Source organism: Amphibalanus amphitrite, unplaced genomic scaffold, assembly GCF_019059575.1.
Source record: "Amphibalanus amphitrite isolate SeventyFive unplaced genomic scaffold, NRLGWU_Aamphi_draft 000378F_arrow, whole genome shotgun sequence".
Taxonomy (NCBI): domain Eukaryota; kingdom Metazoa; phylum Arthropoda; class Thecostraca; order Balanomorpha; family Balanidae; genus Amphibalanus; species Amphibalanus amphitrite.
The window spans coordinates 390,661-407,500 of record NW_024881872.1 but is presented as its reverse complement, the minus strand read 5'-3'; the positions used below and the strand labels follow the sequence as shown (position 1 = coordinate 407,500).

At 52.0% G+C, this 16,840-nt stretch overlaps 1 protein-coding gene across 1 annotated transcript in view; it reads left to right on the top strand.

Moving 5' to 3' along the window:
* The window catches only part of LOC122389981 (ecdysone receptor-like), a 59,656-nt gene that overhangs the window by 12,484 nt on the left and 30,332 nt on the right, over positions 1 to 16,840 (top strand). Inside the window, exon 2 of the mRNA XM_043382538.1 lies at positions 11,079 to 11,147. The gene's annotated coding sequence lies outside the window, so the exon portion shown is untranslated. The remainder of the gene's footprint in view (positions 1 to 11,078; positions 11,148 to 16,840) is intronic.

Below are 16,840 nucleotides of genomic sequence, written 5' to 3'. Positions count from 1 at the left end.
ACGCATTCATTCTGGGTATCCTTGTTCAGTACTGATGTGGCGATTAGGTAAAAGTATGAAGAATGTGCTCCTATTCATCCTCAATGAATTCTGGCTCCCTGCTGGCAGCTATGTATGTAATTTTATCTCGCTTTTCTCGGACAATGCCCAATCAGAACGAAACTGTGTCTACTGTCTAGTGCCGAGCCATGCTGAGCCTCGCTCCCTATAGAATATTGTTCGTCCGTGTTGTGGAATTCCTTCTTTGAAAGACCTCATCGCTCACCATGCGAGAAAAAGTGATGCTTAGAGGTCAAAAGTTCATAGGTGCTTCATTGGTGCCGGCCCGACGATTTGACCCGAATACCTACTTGTAATGACACGCTTACCTACCCATGTTCCTAGATGATATTCTTTGCCGCAGTGTTCGTGGTTTGTTCACAGTGAGTAGCGGTTTTGGAAACACAAGTCCGTAGTCTGAGAATCTGATGAGCCATCTCGCAATCACTTAACATAATATAATGCACCATCTACGATGTCAATCGCACAATTATAGCTACAGCATGCTCAAGGAATGATTCCCATGCAGTGCTGACGTGGGAACTTTTTACGAGGCAGAACATACATACATTCCCAACCTTTGCTGCCTGGCGTGGAATGAAAAGTTTTCTGGCGCCCACAGCATGACACACCGTGTATGGGCGTGCTTTGGTTGCCCGATTAGACGGAACTGCGCCTTGGAGCGATCGATACAGACCACGAGGAATGCAGTCGGCGTACACATACCTCAGCAGAAAACAGGGCGGCATGCGACCCGGCCGCAGCTCACGGAAACTTATCGCTTCCCGAAATTGGGTGAGCAGCTTTTCGTTTTCAGTGGCGCTGAAGGTCCTGGTGCTCTTGATCAAGATTTCCGGGAACGCGTTCGCAGTGTGAGTGGGCCGCGCCGCGTCGCAGACCAGACGAGTCCAGTTTCGCTCCAATATTTCTGTTCAGCTGAGAGTGGCCCTCTGATGCTGGAGGGACTTCACGGTCTCCCGGCAATGAACGTGTTGATGGCCGAGCGAGTCCCCGGACAGTGGCCAGTCCAGGCAGTCAGTGCTCCCACGGCCTGCTCCAGCGTACAGTGCTCCTGAGCAAAGTGGACTGGCGATTGCCAGGGATTGTTCCACAGAAACTGAATGGCGTGGGCAGCCATTTACTTAGCCTTGAAAAGTTCGCCCAACTTCTAAGGCCGGCTTCTAAGGATGGTCATGACTCCAGAAGATTGTTGCTTTCCTCCCAACCTCTGAGCCTCTCGGTATGTTTGCGTGGTGATATAAAAGTGCGACATTCTGGCCGACCTTAATTGTCCTGTTATTTTCCTCTGAGATGAAAGAAGTTGCCGATTTGGTGTATTTGCAGGACCGTCGTGCTGCACTGCATTGCCAGCCGCTTTATGATGTAAACAATCACATCATTTTGGCGTGCACACGTAGTTCACTGAAGGCCACTATATGGTGGGCACACGTGACCAGCTGCGACATTCTGGAGTGAATTCACCACGTGACGGTTGGCTGTTGCCGTGGCGCAGGTCACGTGTCAGTGGCCTGACGGCCACTCTTGGAATGTCCAGGCTGGCCAGGCCGACCAGGCAGGGGGGGGGGGGGTTGACCCTGAACCCTCGCGACCTCGTGCCTGAGGGTAGTCTGGTGCCGGCGGGAGGGCCTGAATCTACGCAGTATGACTGGAATAACTCCTATATTTGCTCTCTAATTCTATTATTTTTTTTCTTCTGCATTCTCATTTTTTCATTTGTTTCCTTCCTTCTGCCCATGCCATCTTCTCGGAACCCTCCATCCCTCTCCTCTCCTGCACGGCTGCTCTGTCGGAGCGCGGGCCGGACGACCCGGCACCGCGGCGCGAGCCGGATAAAAAGTCCGCCGCTCCGGCCGCCTTTGTGCCAGACGGGATGACGTCACGGCCGGGTCGCATGCCGCCCTGTTTTCTGCTGTGCCACCCCCGCCCCCGCCCGAGCCCTGCCCTAGCCGTCGCCCGCATTGCTGAGGCTGCCAGGGACGGCAGAGACGAGGGACGGCGGTGCATAGCCTGGTGGGTGGGCGAGGCTGAGACGCAGAGCGGACTGCCAGGAATGGAACAGTGGGGAGGGGCGCTAGTCGTCTGGTGCTCCGTTTCTCATACACAAACATATACAAACAGTCTATCTCCGGTGTACAGACCAGGCTGTGTTACAGCTCAGGGGAGCGGAAGATGTCGACAGAAATAGTACAGTCCTGTCGTCAGATTTTCGACCGAGTTCCGTATCAGAACATGTTCATTGCAAGTGGCTTGCCTAGCGACAGTGCAGCCATGCATGTAGTGATATTGCACTAGATGCCATTTCGCTGACCTCGTGACCTTACCACAACCCCAAAAGGTCGGCCAATGTTCCCCGCCGTTGCCGTCCTGTCAGCCGCCGTGTACTGGCGCGTCACTTTTCGTGACGTCTCATGGTGTAACAGCGACCGTTACAGTACCGTTACTGCGCTCTCCCGTACGCCGCCCAATCCAGTCATCGAATTTGCCAGCGAATTCGTTTGAAGACCATCATATTATTAAATATCGGTTGTCTTCAAACGAAATCCCTTACCAGTTTGATGACGAATTCATCCGGCCCATTCCAAAAACGCTCAAGATAAAAGGAAAGTGTATTTCTGAAATAATGTGCTTTCTTGCAATGCACCTTTCGTATATCAAGCGAACCTTTTACTTCCAGCGCCCGTTTACAGTTATCAATCGAATCAGAAGCATGCACATACCTATCGATAGATATGAACCTAAGAACACAGAAGACATTTTGTAGAGTACCTGTCTGAGCCTATGCAGTGGAGCCCGTGAGCCGCCCAACCGCAGCTGCCTCATGAACTTGATGACAGGTCTGAACCTCAGATTGGCCAGAGCTTGGCCGCCAATAACCAGCTTATTTATATCCACAGTTGTAGTGACTTAGGGTTTGGAATTTGCCAAACCTAAGTTTTGATTACCAAGAGAAGTTTTGTACTTCTTGCACTTGCCTTTTCTTCATAACTTTGGCGGAAATCGTCGTAGTGAAACTTCAGTGTTCCGTTAGCTGTCGGTTCTTGAGAGAGTTGGCCAGGCCGAACACCGGGGGCGGCTCCACAACTTTCGAAAAATTAAACCTAAGTCCTATTGCACTGCATGGAGAGCAATTCATTTAAAACCGCTCTTGTCCCCCCCCCCTTCGACAACTTTGCAAACGTCTCTGCGCGATTTGGTTGAGAATAATGGCTTATGGCAAGTTATTGAATCAGAACGTCGATCACTGCAGGTCATATATCGGTAAGCAATTCTTCATAACTAGACACTGCACAAATGGAAACGATACAGGTTTGCCCAGTGATAAACACTCGCACTTCACAGACGCGCACATCCCCGACCGAACGCGGCACGGCACAGCGCAACTGGCGCCGGGAAGCCGGGAACGCATTAAGTGAAGGATTCACAGGTGCGCAACTTTATTGCGAACAATAAAAACCTACCGCAAACGATTAAAAAAAAGTTTTAGGGCAATCGGAAATACAAATGTATTGACTTATAGAAATAAAATTGTCATTCACCTTCCAAATAACCCAACAATTTATTTGCCGTAAAAAGTGTCTGGAAATGGAAAGTTGCAAACATGATTCAGCAAGTAGGGAAACGCAGCAGCTACCTGGCGAATAATCTCAGGCTGGTTTAGTGACGAGTGCATTGCTACGGCTTGTTCCTCACCCTTCACAGATTACTATGACAAAACTACCCCTAGTATTTTGATCATCCTGAGGCTGGCTTTCACCTAATAATTTGATGAAGGTCTTCCTCGTTTCGGATTGAGGCGAAAACAAACGTCAAACAACCTTATTAGTTAATTCAGCACTTCAAAACAAAGGTACACCTAGGGTATCATTACAATACCGGATCATAACGATCTGGATAGTTCTCAGCCTGTAAGCTTACTAAGCGGTAACTAGTCAAGTGGTAGGTACCGGAAGCATTGACAACCTGGTGACTGTTTAGAGACCCTTGTTTTGACACATAGCTCGTCAATATTTTTTACAGTGTATCGGACAATGTGACACTCGCGCCGTATTTCCTCACGCGAGGCGCCCTGCTAATGGCTTTCGCCGTGTCCTGTGATGGGGCTGTCTGGGCTGCCACGCGCAGTGGCGCTGTCTGGCATACCTGAGGGCAGGCGGACCGATGTCGTGGTGGTCTGTGGTTGGCTGTGGTTTTGGGGGTGGTCTGCGGTTACAGCCTCTTGGGGCCGTGGTTTCGGGAGTGGAAGGTGATACCCCTGGGAGAGGGGCCACCATGGGGATGCAAAACAGGCGCAGGATTTGACGTTGACTGGCGAAGCTGGCCTGGGACGAGGAAAGGCACAAAGCTCGTAGTGATCCATCAGCGCAGGGACAGGCTCTGACTAGAGGTGGCAAAAGATGAAAATTTTGGGAACCAGACTCGAACCAGACCCGGCTGTACATTTATGGAACCAGTCGGACCCGGTCTTAGTAAGAATCGGAACCAGTTGGACCCGTTCCCCAAAAGTCAATTAATACAAACTACTTGTAGGTATCATTAGTTGCATCATGTAAAACAGCTTATTTCCCACTAGGAATACTCATGAGCTACTGTTTGCAAAGAAACATTCACTTCATTCACTTCATATTTTGCAATAGTGTAGTGTGCAAAATGTATAGTTTATGGTAGGACCCGGTTGGACCCGTCAGAAAATTTCCAGGAACCGGTCTGGACCCATATGGGTCCAGACTGGTTCTTTGGACCGGGTCCGCGGGTCCACATTTTGCCACCTCTAGCTCTGACCCATAGACCAAGACTGGCTCGTTATCAAACTACTGTATTAGCCATGAAACCTTTAGGTTTAGAGGTACTGACAGGCATGCCACATTCCTGGATACCTTCCCAAAGACTGGCCTGAACTGTGAAAAACCGTTTGTCTTTATCTCTGATCTTGAACAGATCCAGTGTTAAATGATGACTGCCGGAATTCGCGCGACACTTACGCCGCCGATTGATGAACTGCACGTCATCCAATGATAGACAAGCTCTGCTGATCTTGGACGGGATCAAGGCCATTGTCAGTTGGGAGGATCGTTTGTCGCTGGCGTACCTTGGCTTCGTTTCCGTCTGTCAACTGCAGCTGGCGGGCGTCTGAGAAGGCGGACAGGTCGACGGGTGCTCCTTGGGTGTATCCTTTCTTAGATGCAACTCTGTCAACTTTAGGATAGGTTCAGGGAGGCCGTGTCACATTGTCAGGCTGCTTTCTAGGCATGTGTCTAGCAGGTCATGCGGTCAGTCCCTTTCAAGCCAGCTCTATCACATGACCGGGCATCTCCCGAATCCATCCTTTCCTTATCTCACCAGCTCAGAGTTCACTTTAATCCCACCTCCGCTCGTCTGGCCCCGTCCCAGCCGGCGGGACGCCAGACCACTACATCACATTGGTTCTCCATTGCCCGCTCCCCCGATATGTCACACGGAGTGGCAGACAGACGCTGGGAGCGCTGCGGGATGGTTGGCGCGGCGCCAGCTCTGCTGCGCGACTCGCGTGGGACGGACGAACGGCGCGGCGGCTCGGCCGTTTTTACTATCGCCGTATGCAGCGGCGGAGTTGGCGGCTGACGCGGTGGGACGAGATGGGATGGACCTGTGCGAGTGAAAGAAGCTCAGAGTTTGCTGTATGAGGACCGCGATGAATGCATAATGTTGATGCAAGCTTTTCGTGTTTGATTTATTCAGAATTTTGAACTGAAATAACACAATGCGGAGGCGGAACCAACAGCCAGGCTAGAGACAGTCTGACACTCAGACCATAATATGTTTCGAGAGCAGCTGCTTGCTTCTGATAAACCATGAGCGCCCAGTCCCACACGTGTGCGGTATGTTTGAAAGGCAGGAGGGAGTGGGAGCAGACACAGACGACAAACGAGTGAATCAGGCCGCCGCGCGCGGGCGTCGGCGGCTGAGTGACATTTGGCCCTGGGCCAGTGCCGCGCTCCTCTTCTCATTCGTGCCGTGACGACCGTCCGCCGGCTGTCTGAGGAGCACACCTGGCCCCGCCCCTGTCCCCTCCTGGCACCGCCCCTGCCCCCGGCACTGACCTTGGCCCTCGCGGCGCACATGGGGGCTCCTCAGGGAGCGCTGCGTCTTGCAGGGGAGGGGGCGTGCTGGGTGGCTGTACTGCCCTGTTTGCATCACGCAAACATTGCTCGCCACACACCAGGGTTGAAATCCGTCTTGTGTAACTCATGCTCATATGGTTTACGTGACTTCGCTCATAGCTTTGGCATCGACTAGAGTTTATCTTGAACGAGTCCGTAACGCTTCTTGGTGGAGGTTCGAATGCTGTTCAAGACTTTTTATCATGGTAACTTTTGCGTCAATTCTAGCCGTTAACCTGTTGAGTGTCGTGACCTTTCAGCTAGTCGCTGGCGAACACGGTTCGATAATCTAGCCGACGTCGGCACCCTATCGACCAAACAGCGTTCCGCCGTCCCGACCGGGTTATCGGGACCATTAACCCGACGGCGCCGGGCATCGAATGAGATCACGACAGACTATCAGAACCGGGTCGGCCGATGGTACCACCCACCCCCCGTCCCTCCCACCACGGCACCCTGCCTCGCGCTGCACCGATACGCCATATGGAGTGGCTCATGTCATTTGCTACAGTGCTGGGTTTGTAGTGAGGTGGAGGCGGACTTCCGAGAGGAGTCTACTCTCTCTCAGCTCAGATGGGGTAATGCAATTGCATTACCGAGTTAACCCTGCACAGGGTAGTGCAGGGTTAACTCGTCCAACGAGCGGGTGCTTGCATGGCGCGGAAGTCAGTAGGCTGCAATGTGCCAGCATGGAAGAGAGAGGGCTATGTCCGTACCGGCCATTCGTCATAGGACTACTGGAGGGGCATTAGGTCTGAACGCCCGAAACAGAGGCTCTGAAATATCTTGTAGCAATCTTGAAAGCATCCTGTCGTGCTGGATCTTATGCTGCTTTCATGCCAGGTTAGGTTTTTCCAGACTGAAAGAGATTATTGGGCGTTGTTTTTGTCTAGTACTGACAAATGTATGCTCAATGCACCCAAGGTTCGGTTTCGGTATTATCTTGCTGCGGATAACCGCTGTATCCTTTCTTGCTGACGGGCTCTGCTCGGTCGTCGGACCACCTCTGGGGGCCATCAGACATCAGCTCAGCTGCCTCAGATATCTGCTGACCTCAGGTACCGACCGAACTCGGGGCCCGGCCGTGGCGCCACGGCGGCGACCGGAACCGGTGCTTATCCGTGGGACCACCACCCGTTCCTCTGAGTGCACCGGAGCACCTGCTGACTGCGCTCTGCGCCCTGCCCGCGGGGCTCAGGTCACAGGGGCGGGTCGGGGTCACCAGGGGCGCCGCCCCGGCCCTGTCCGCGCCCGGCGACACTGTTCCCTGCTGCGCCTCTGGGGTCACCGATGACGTCACGCCGCGCTGTGCTCGCCACTGACGCCACAGAGGGGCTCTCCTCCCGCGGCGGGGTCGGACGGCATGCAGTGACCTCCTTTCCAGCAGACGGACGCTGTGGCCTGTGTCTCGCGGAGGATTAACTAATGGATGATGAAAGCGTGCTTGGGGCGTCGGTGGGTGGCGTGTGGCGATTTAGTCAACTTTGAAGTGAGGGTTTGGTTTGGAGTAGGCTGGGAGATTTGCTAGTTCAACATGAATGGTGTCAAGTTTCCTACGTCGTCGATAATCGGTCTTCAAACGAATCTATCTCTGAAACTTGGTACACATTCGCCAAGAATTGGCGTCCTGGGTGATATAGAAACCTGTCTCTCATGACCCCATATCTCGGAGCCCCTATGGGTGTCTGCTTATTGCAGGCGGTCTGTGCAGGACGCTGTGCGGTGCTCTGCCGGTAAGACCCCCACCTTCAGCCGTCATCTGACCCGCAGACACTGCCGGCAGTCGGCGGGCAGGGTGAACGCTCGGCGCCGGGCCCGCAGTGGGCCGACCGGTTCGCTCAGGGCCACCTTCTCTCGGCCAGTCGGGTCGGCCCGGCGGCTTACTACCGGCTCGCGCATGACGTGGTCGGGCAGGGGCTCAGCGCGGACACCGAGACTGGGGCGTAGGTGGGACCAGGAACCGGTGTCGATCGATGCGACACGTCTAGTTTGAAGTTTACCTATAACTCTTGAGTCATGTTGGGCTGTTCAAATCAGGGAGCTGGGATATGTTATTGGTCTAGTGGAAGAGTGCCGTACTGGGTTGTAGTGTGGTTCCCACCACAGTTTCATCTTGCTGCTGACCGGTATCAGGCTGGCTTCCATCTGGCCACCAGTCCGACCCTATCCGGTGTCCTGTCCGTCTCCCACGGTACGACAAGCCTGCCACCGCTCTGACACTAACCCGCCCGGCCACTGCAACTGGCCAGACCCCGGCCTCGTACGGAGAGAGTGAGTGCCTCATTTGCTGATTGCCTGACCTTATTCGGCGGTGCGGCAGCGTGTATTCCTAATACCCGGGCGGGAATGGTCTGTTGCTGCGCGATGGACGCTGGACACGGGACAACAACGCTATGCACTGGAGAGATGACAGGATGTTTGCGTATTTCCCCACTCACTTATTGTGAAGACGGATCTGCAATGTATATTCATGCGATGGAACCAGTTAGGAGCCTGTTTTCGGGATTCGTTCGTGACCCTCATTTGTTCATCTTTTAGATTATAATGTTAGCATGCTAAAAGTGTTTTTTCATGGTACCTTACCTATGCATGTTGACTGTTGGATCCAAAGCTATATGCTAGTTATGAGGCTGGCTGTAACGGTGATCTAAATGAGCCCCCATAACGTTACGGCTGATAAGCTAGGCTCTCTCTTTTAACTTACCTATTAAAAAGTACATCGTATAACAGCGTTAATAATTTTCCGTGCTGTGTGCGACTTAGCATGTTAAGTTTACCGCTAACTTCTTAACAACTAACGCCAACAACTGGATGTTCCAACAAAGGCGCGATACTGCTTCTCTCTCTCTCAGAACTGCGCGGTTACATGAACTCGTCCGCCGCGCTGGGGCGAAATTGCGCCACGTCCAAACAGGATTTAGCAGTTCATTTTTCCGTGCGGCGAATTACGTGTCGTTGCCGTGCCGGTCGCGCCGCCAGGCCCCGCAATATTGTGAACTTGCTAAGTCGCGGAGGGCTGCTGTCAGCCTCAGGGGGCTGTACGGAGCAAGGGGTAGCAGCCTCAGGGGGAGGGGAACTGCTCCGGGAGGTAGCTGGCCTAGCAACGGTCGCGTTTGGGGGTCATTGTGCAGGCATGCCGGGAGCATTGCCCGGTTTGTTTTGACAGGAGCACGTCAGTCGGGCTTGCGGCGACACTTGACTTTATACACGTCACGGTACAACACAGGTGGCACGATGTTGTTATTTGTTCAGACATTCTGTGTCTGAGTTCGGCTTGGTCTGTGGTTATCACGTGTGGCGTGGGCCATGATTGCTGGTTTGTAATTGATAAGCGCCAAACCGGCGTCTTTTAACCCTACCATGAGCTTTTCACTGCTGAGTCAGGACGTACGACGTTCCTTCTATTCCTGACCGTGCTAACTCATCGCAATAATCGCTGATCAGTCGCGGAAATCATAACACCCATCTCTCTCCTCCGTCACACCCATCGTTGTTTGTTTACTAAGCTCTGCCGGCGGCGGTGCAGCGGGGAGCGGTCGTGGTCGGGACACCCCACTAAGTAGGTCACTCGCCCTGCGGCGGGTCGTTGTCAGGAGTCGTCAGTTCCGTGCGCCGCGGCGCCGTGCCGCTGTCGGCTGCGCGTGACTCGACGCTTTCCTGGTCACTCGCCGCACCCAAGGCCGGCCCGGCCGGCTCTGCGGCGACATGCGGCGACGTACGATAACGGCCCGACGCAGAATCGATTCGGCTGTCACAATCCTATCAGTGTGAGCTGTATGACAGTGGATTGCGCCATGAACGTAATCGTATTGTGTACAGGATAGGGGCACCTACGGTTGCCGTTGTGCATTGGGTAAGGGTGACGTCTCGCTCACGAAACTAGAGGGTTGAGGTGCTCACAGGTCACATGAATAGGTCACGTTCATGGATTATGATATTGGTCACTATAGCCAAGGTTACAGGCAAATTATCATGGCTTAGTCACGGTGACTACTTGGGCATCATCACTGCTCACGGGTGTCCTTATCCTGATCACAATCACGGTCATGGTCACCGTCACGGATCACGGCCACAATCACGGTCACTCTCGCTGTCACGGCTCACGACCACAGGTCGCAGGTCATTGCCCCCCGGGGTCCGCTGTGTCGTAGTGTCAGTGGCAGAGAGTCCAACCACTGCAGCCGACCCAGGCGCGCTCGTGACCACGACCAAGTAAGGCCACTCTCCGCTGTGATGACGCCCATTGTGTATGTTTGATGTGCCTGTGCACAGCAGTACTGCTAGAGAATTAATGAGGCTGTCAAACAATGCCGTAAACAGCTGATCTCATGCTTCAGACATGTCGCAGGCTGCTACTGAGAAATTACCGGATGCTGGGGGTCAGTATCTGAATTTGAATATCGAAAAATCTTCGTCTTTGCGATGAATTTCTGATGACCGGCTGCAGCTTATGGCAAGCATAGCAGGATAACTTCACATTCAGTATTGAAGATTCATTGCCAGCAGTATTGAATGCCACAGCTGTCCCCAGTCATGCCGTCACCATTTGGCTGGGAGCGTCGCCCCCATTGCCCCCGGTCGCCCTCGAGTGCCTCCGGGCGCAGCTGGGGCCAGCTCGTTGTCGAAACATGCCCTTCAGATGTGCCGCTGACGGGCACTGTTGCCAGCGTCCACAAATTTGATCGATGCTTTGCTGAGCTGTGTCTGTTGCGACCTGCAGTGCACCTGTGCTGTGCTCCACCTGTTTTGGTATCTGTTTGCCACATGTTGCGCTGGGTAACCATTGCAGTGAGGCATCTGAAACTGTTCTGACTCCCTGCGGCTGTGAAGGAAGCAGTGCAGGGCTGTATTTCGTTACAATATCGTCTGTTTTGTCCGCAGGAGAGCAGCTGTGCTTTCTCTGGGGATCTATCCGAGCGAGGAAGTCCACCGCGACTGTCTTCTGATATCGTAAGTGTGCTGCATTCAGTGATAAGCGCCTTTGTCACAACGGCAGTCCGCTGTTAAAGGAAATAGTTCACTTTTTAACATGGGTTTTGAACTGGAATAGCAGTTCCGTAGCTTGGGCTGAGACGAGCATAAATCAGGAGCTTTTACAGCCCAACGATCACCCTAGGCAAAGATATTCTATTTCTCGTCCCGAAAAAGGTGTCTTGCGTTGAGGATGTGTGCCTTGCATATATTTCCATCCAGTATGAAAAGAGCATGGGTCCCGAAATTTATTCAGAAAGTAGAGAAATTATCTACGAGAACTCTAGAGAAATTCTCGTACTGATCAATTAGGACATTCAGGGGAACATTATCAGATCGAGCAGATCGCCCAAATGCCGGTGGCTGCGATAATTTCTCTGTTTCTGAAGAATTTTCGGAACCCATGCTCTTTTCATACTGGATCGCGTGTGCCTTACAGAAACTGAAAAGTTCTTCCTATATCAAAATAAAGAAAATAATTTTTTGTTATAAAAAGGTTTTATTTTCTTTGCTGATTATTTTGAACATAAAAAATCATAAATCCGTTGCAAAAAAATAATTTCGTGAAAGTGAACTATTTCCTAAGGCGGGCGGACATGAGTCAGTATGCGTCGATACGGCTCGCTTCAGGCGCACTTTTCGCTAGTTATACCGATATCATCGCCTTATGAGCCGCACCGCGCCGCATTGTCCGATATTTGGTCGCGTTGTGGGTCGTATTTACATGGCACCGAATACTGCCCGAGCCCGCCACGGCTAATGCTGGCGTGACGTCAGCGTCTGAGGTCACCTATGGACCCGCCATGGGGAAGCGGCTCCGTCTGTCAGCGACGGGGTGAAGCTGGGCCCGGTTTGGTCATATCAGAGGGAAGTTCTGTTGAGTTGATGCAGACGGCACATATCTGCAAACTTTTCTCATCAGTTGCTGCAGTAAATCTGTTGGAATTGCGCAGAGCAGCCGGCCTGACTGAACAAATATCTGGGATGGAATGATCCTACACGACTGCCTATGGGCACATATTTGCATGATTATTTGTTTTGTTTTTTTATTCAGAACTCGTATCCCGAAAATTTGCAATTGTAATATTTCCACATTTCCGATATTCTTGAAATAGCGACAGTGTCTGGGAGCACAGTGAACACGGAACAAGCTTATTTCTGTATTATTATTCTTTAATCAATAATTTGTCTTTGAATTTTCACGAGCATATAATTGTAGACTGTCGCACTGTGTAGGTACTCACATGGTGGCAGTTTTGGTCAAGGTCTCTAGTTATTCGTGCGACTGATTTCGGCATTTTACAGTTCTCTACCTGGGATGATTGCCGAGTGTTGATAACCCGACTTCCTGCATTGCCATACGGTGGTAGTTCCGATAATCACCGAACCAGCTCATGGTTTATCACGGCTGGCAGTTTGACCTCCAAACTGGCTGGCGGTTTGGCAGGTCATGATGGTCGGACCGCCCGCCGGCTCCCCCTGACGGTTACAGCTGTACCCCTCCCTGAGACGAAACCCCCACCAACCGCCAGCTGCACTGCCGCCGAGTCTCTGTCGAACAGTCTGTAAAGAGCACGCCACTGACATTTTACGCCCCACTGCCCTCGAGTTTTTACTACTCCGCGTGCTCATAACTTCCGTCCCATTTCGCCCAAATCCCACTCGTGTTCATCGTGTCGTTTGTCAACTGATTTGACGGGTGTGATTTTCCAAGCAGCTGGGTCTCGTTAATTCCCCTGCTCTCCACTCGATGGGGTCTCTTCCCCTCTCTGGTGAATTTGGTCCCCTGTCACCCCTATCGTGTCCCACCAGTCGGTCTCCACGTGTCTCGCAGACCCACGTTCCGCACCTTTCTTCAAGGTCAGCAGGGGACGCCCCCTTTAACCTTGTCTTCTGTCTACTGGTGGATCTACCCCGAGAACTTTGCCAGGTGAATCCGGTACGGTATGAAACATGCATGATGCATCACTAAAAGTTTTCTGTTTTGGTAACGCTGTGTTCAAAACAACACCCGCCAAAGTCACCAAAGACATGCATTACTGAAATCGCTTGTCCACCCCCCCCCCCTCCCTGTGCCTTACCATTGCTAACCCGCATCCTCTCACGTCTCGGCTCCCAGGCCGGTCGGCCGGCCGCAGCTAACTGGTATGTGATTGGATTTAGGGCGTCGACTGCTGGCGCCTGATCGGGGCTCGGCTGACCGTGACCCCGTGGCCTCTGGGGCAGCCCGGACTCTCCAATAAACAGCCTGACCCCCAGCCCCCCCCCCCCCCCCCGCCTCCGCCCGGTCCATGAGTCGAGCTCTGAGGCAGTTGGCAGGATATATCAGAGGCGCCTATTGATATGAAAGGCTCGTTCCGTAGAGGCTAGGGCGTGTCAGCAGGTAATTAATGTGGACACTCTAAATTCACCAAGTCCATAAACTCATCAGCCTCATTGCCTTTATTAGGTGAAACACTGTGACCTGTAGAATGGACTGGTTCATTATCATTGACTCGTCGAGGTCCGTACATGACTATTTATCGCCAGCCATTCCGGCCATGGTCGACCTTTGGCGGTCATGGTTCGTTTCTTTTTAATGAAGCAGCATTGTCCGACTACTCGGTCATGCCTTCTTTATGTAGTACCACCCACTGCGCTGCCGGTACAGTGGCCATTTGTTGGTAATTCGGACAACTGTGTCGGTCTATATGCCCACGGCATGCATCGAGTGCTGCGGACTCTTGTCTGCTATTCGGCAAATGCCGACCAGTCAATACATATGCCCAACAGTACCTAATCAATGTCCACGATGACGCTGTATCAACAGCTCTCGCTGCAGTCTCGGACGTCTATGATTTGTACGATTCCGACTGAAATTCGAAATTTCAGGCCAGGTTGACTGATAATTTCGACCAAAATATAACATTCCGATCAGCACTTTTGAACAAAGCGTATCAAATACGAGCTGAATCCATGGGTTCGGCTACCGCTCAAGCATATACCTTCATAACTCAGCTGGCTACCATTCACCGTATCCAAGTGACATCATGTGCTGCTTTGCTTAGGCCAAACACTTCATTACGTGTAGGCAAAGTTATCACCCAACTATTATCATTTATTTACCCAGACATCCTAAACAAACCTCGCGTGGCAATAAGGTTCGACCTGCCCAACTGCCTGCATACAGATCTCGGAGCGAACCTACTTCGTTTGCCTTGACGTTGTTTAACCTCGACACTTTGTAGTATCTCCTCAAGTGCCAGAATCCGTGTTTTTGTTAGTTTTAGCAGATACGATCCACTGTATGTACGAGTATGATATCCTGGACAGCCGCACAGGGCCCGAGCAACCTGTCTGCGGCACTATACCATCGGCGTCGATTTTATGGAGAACCATGGAGAAAAACCATTTAGAACGTAAAGAAACCATGGATAACGATGGGCTGGCTACATGGGATAGAATGGTGCATTTCTTCGTTAGGTTCTTCCGCCAGTTCAGACTGATATGCCATTGCCGCGCCATCCCCAATAGGCCTCATCCATATCCGACTCCGGCGGCGTTGGCGGCGGCGACCACCCCCTCCCCCCTCGCGTTCGGTGTGTTTGACCTAGATCTACCCCCCAGTCGGCGGCGGTCACACTGCCCCCCCCCCCCCCCCCAGGGAGACGGGGGGAGGCGGAGCGACGATTGTGGCCGGCCATGTCCGATAAATGAGTACACTGACGTCATCAGACAGGGGGCGGTAGGGGGGAGGGGGGGGTAGCCAAAGCACCTGTGGTGGGTAAATCGTCATGGCTGAGCCGTGAGCTCATTGTCAGGTGTTCGCTGGGTCCACAGTTGGCTCTGCTGTGCTTCGGTGACTGCCAGTCGTCTTGGTAGTCGAGATATGGAAAATGATGCCACGGACGACATACGGAATCTTCTGTTCATCGCATGGCCGCCAGAATAAACATACCGAGTTATCTGCTGCATCGTGCATTCGTGTTGTAAACAAACAACGAACTAGTTATAGTAGGCCACCGGCAGGGGTATTGGATTGTTCAATGTTCAGTCATGCAACAGAAAATAAAACTATAGTGCTTACCCAATTGAATCGGTACCCCGCTGATAACTAGTAGGCACATGCTATGAATTAATCAAAGTAATACTTTGTTATTTTTACTTGCGTCTTAGCTGTATCATATATCATGGTAATCATGGTTGCGTGTCATGCAAGCACGTGATCCATACACTCCAATAACTGCGTCTTAGGTTAGCTGTGGCCGAGGTCTTTGGGTCCGTGGAAATTACTGACTACTCTTGTCAGCACCCCTCAGGGAACCGCCTGGTATCAGTTCGACTAGTCGAGTAGGTATCAAGCTTACTCGGCTGACTGCTTGAGTGACTTGAGATGCGATCAGCTAACTTCGGTGAGCCCTGAAGCGCCCTTGTGGGAAACTTGTGATCGCGCGTACGGCTGCCCGAAATACCCTCCCAGGAAACACATGAGCGTGATTCAGAAACGGTGTTTTCCCCTAGCGATTATGTCTTGTAGAGTTTTGTTGCTGGGATAATATGAATGATTGCATACGCACAGCATGTCTGGTAGCGGCGATAACGTATTACCTTCGGGTTGATGTCAACACAAAGCTGACCAGGGTTGGCCGGGGGTGGCAAAAACTGGTTTTTGCCAGTGGTTTTAACCGGTTTAAACCGGCTGGCAGAAACCCCGGTGGCAAAAACTGGCAAAAACTGGATAAAACTCAGGTGGGCCAAACCACAACTTTTCTAGTTAGGAATGGATCTGAAATGTACAAATGCATTTCTTGATGTTATAGAGATGCACCAAACATTCTGAAGTTTGCCTCATTACTTATCCCTGCTTAAAATGTCTATGCATGTCAGTAGGCATCCACCACAGAATGTATTTCCATGTAGGGGAGTGGGGCAAAGCTGCCACGGTAGGGTGCAGTGCGCATATCAGTGGCAGATACCCCTTCGCCGGGACTCACTCTTGCACTGGCTCATTTGTCACCCCCAAAAGGCACCTTATGGAAAGCCCATGAAAATGTTTTTGAGTTATAGAACACTTCAACGGTCAATGTCACTTCTGGTTGAAAGCATAAAGCTTTCACCGAATTCTCCTAAAAATGTTTCATCTTTAAATCCATGTCTAGGCATATCATTGTGCTGGTTTTTAGTTTTTGCCAGTTTTTGCCACTTTTTGCCGGTTAAAACCGGTTTAAACCGGCAAATGGCATAAACTAGTTTTTGCCGGCAAAAATGCCAACCCTGAAGCTGACAGGAGGCCATCATGACCCTTTGCCGTCTCGTTTTATTTTGGTGTCCATGGTGCACTTGTGTTCTCTCTCTGCTAAGTGCTAAGAGCTCGTCTTAATTTTCTGGGTCATGCCGTCGACTTTGGACGCACTCATAACTCTGATCAGTTTGCAAAATGCAGAGGGCTGTGCTGTGACAAGCCGTCGATTTCCGTCGTCTTTTGAGCTGTCGCTCCATCCGTCTCCATTGGCCGTCACTGGGCTGAGTCGAGTTCGACCTCATGACCTCGCGCCCGGCGACCTCTCCCCGTGGGTCCGTCCCTGGTGACCCTCACCGGGGAACAGATGACGACACTGCTATCTGGCTCCGGTACGGTTAGGGAGCTCGACGCCCCCGGGTCACAGGGGTGGGCTATACAGGGGTCGACAGGT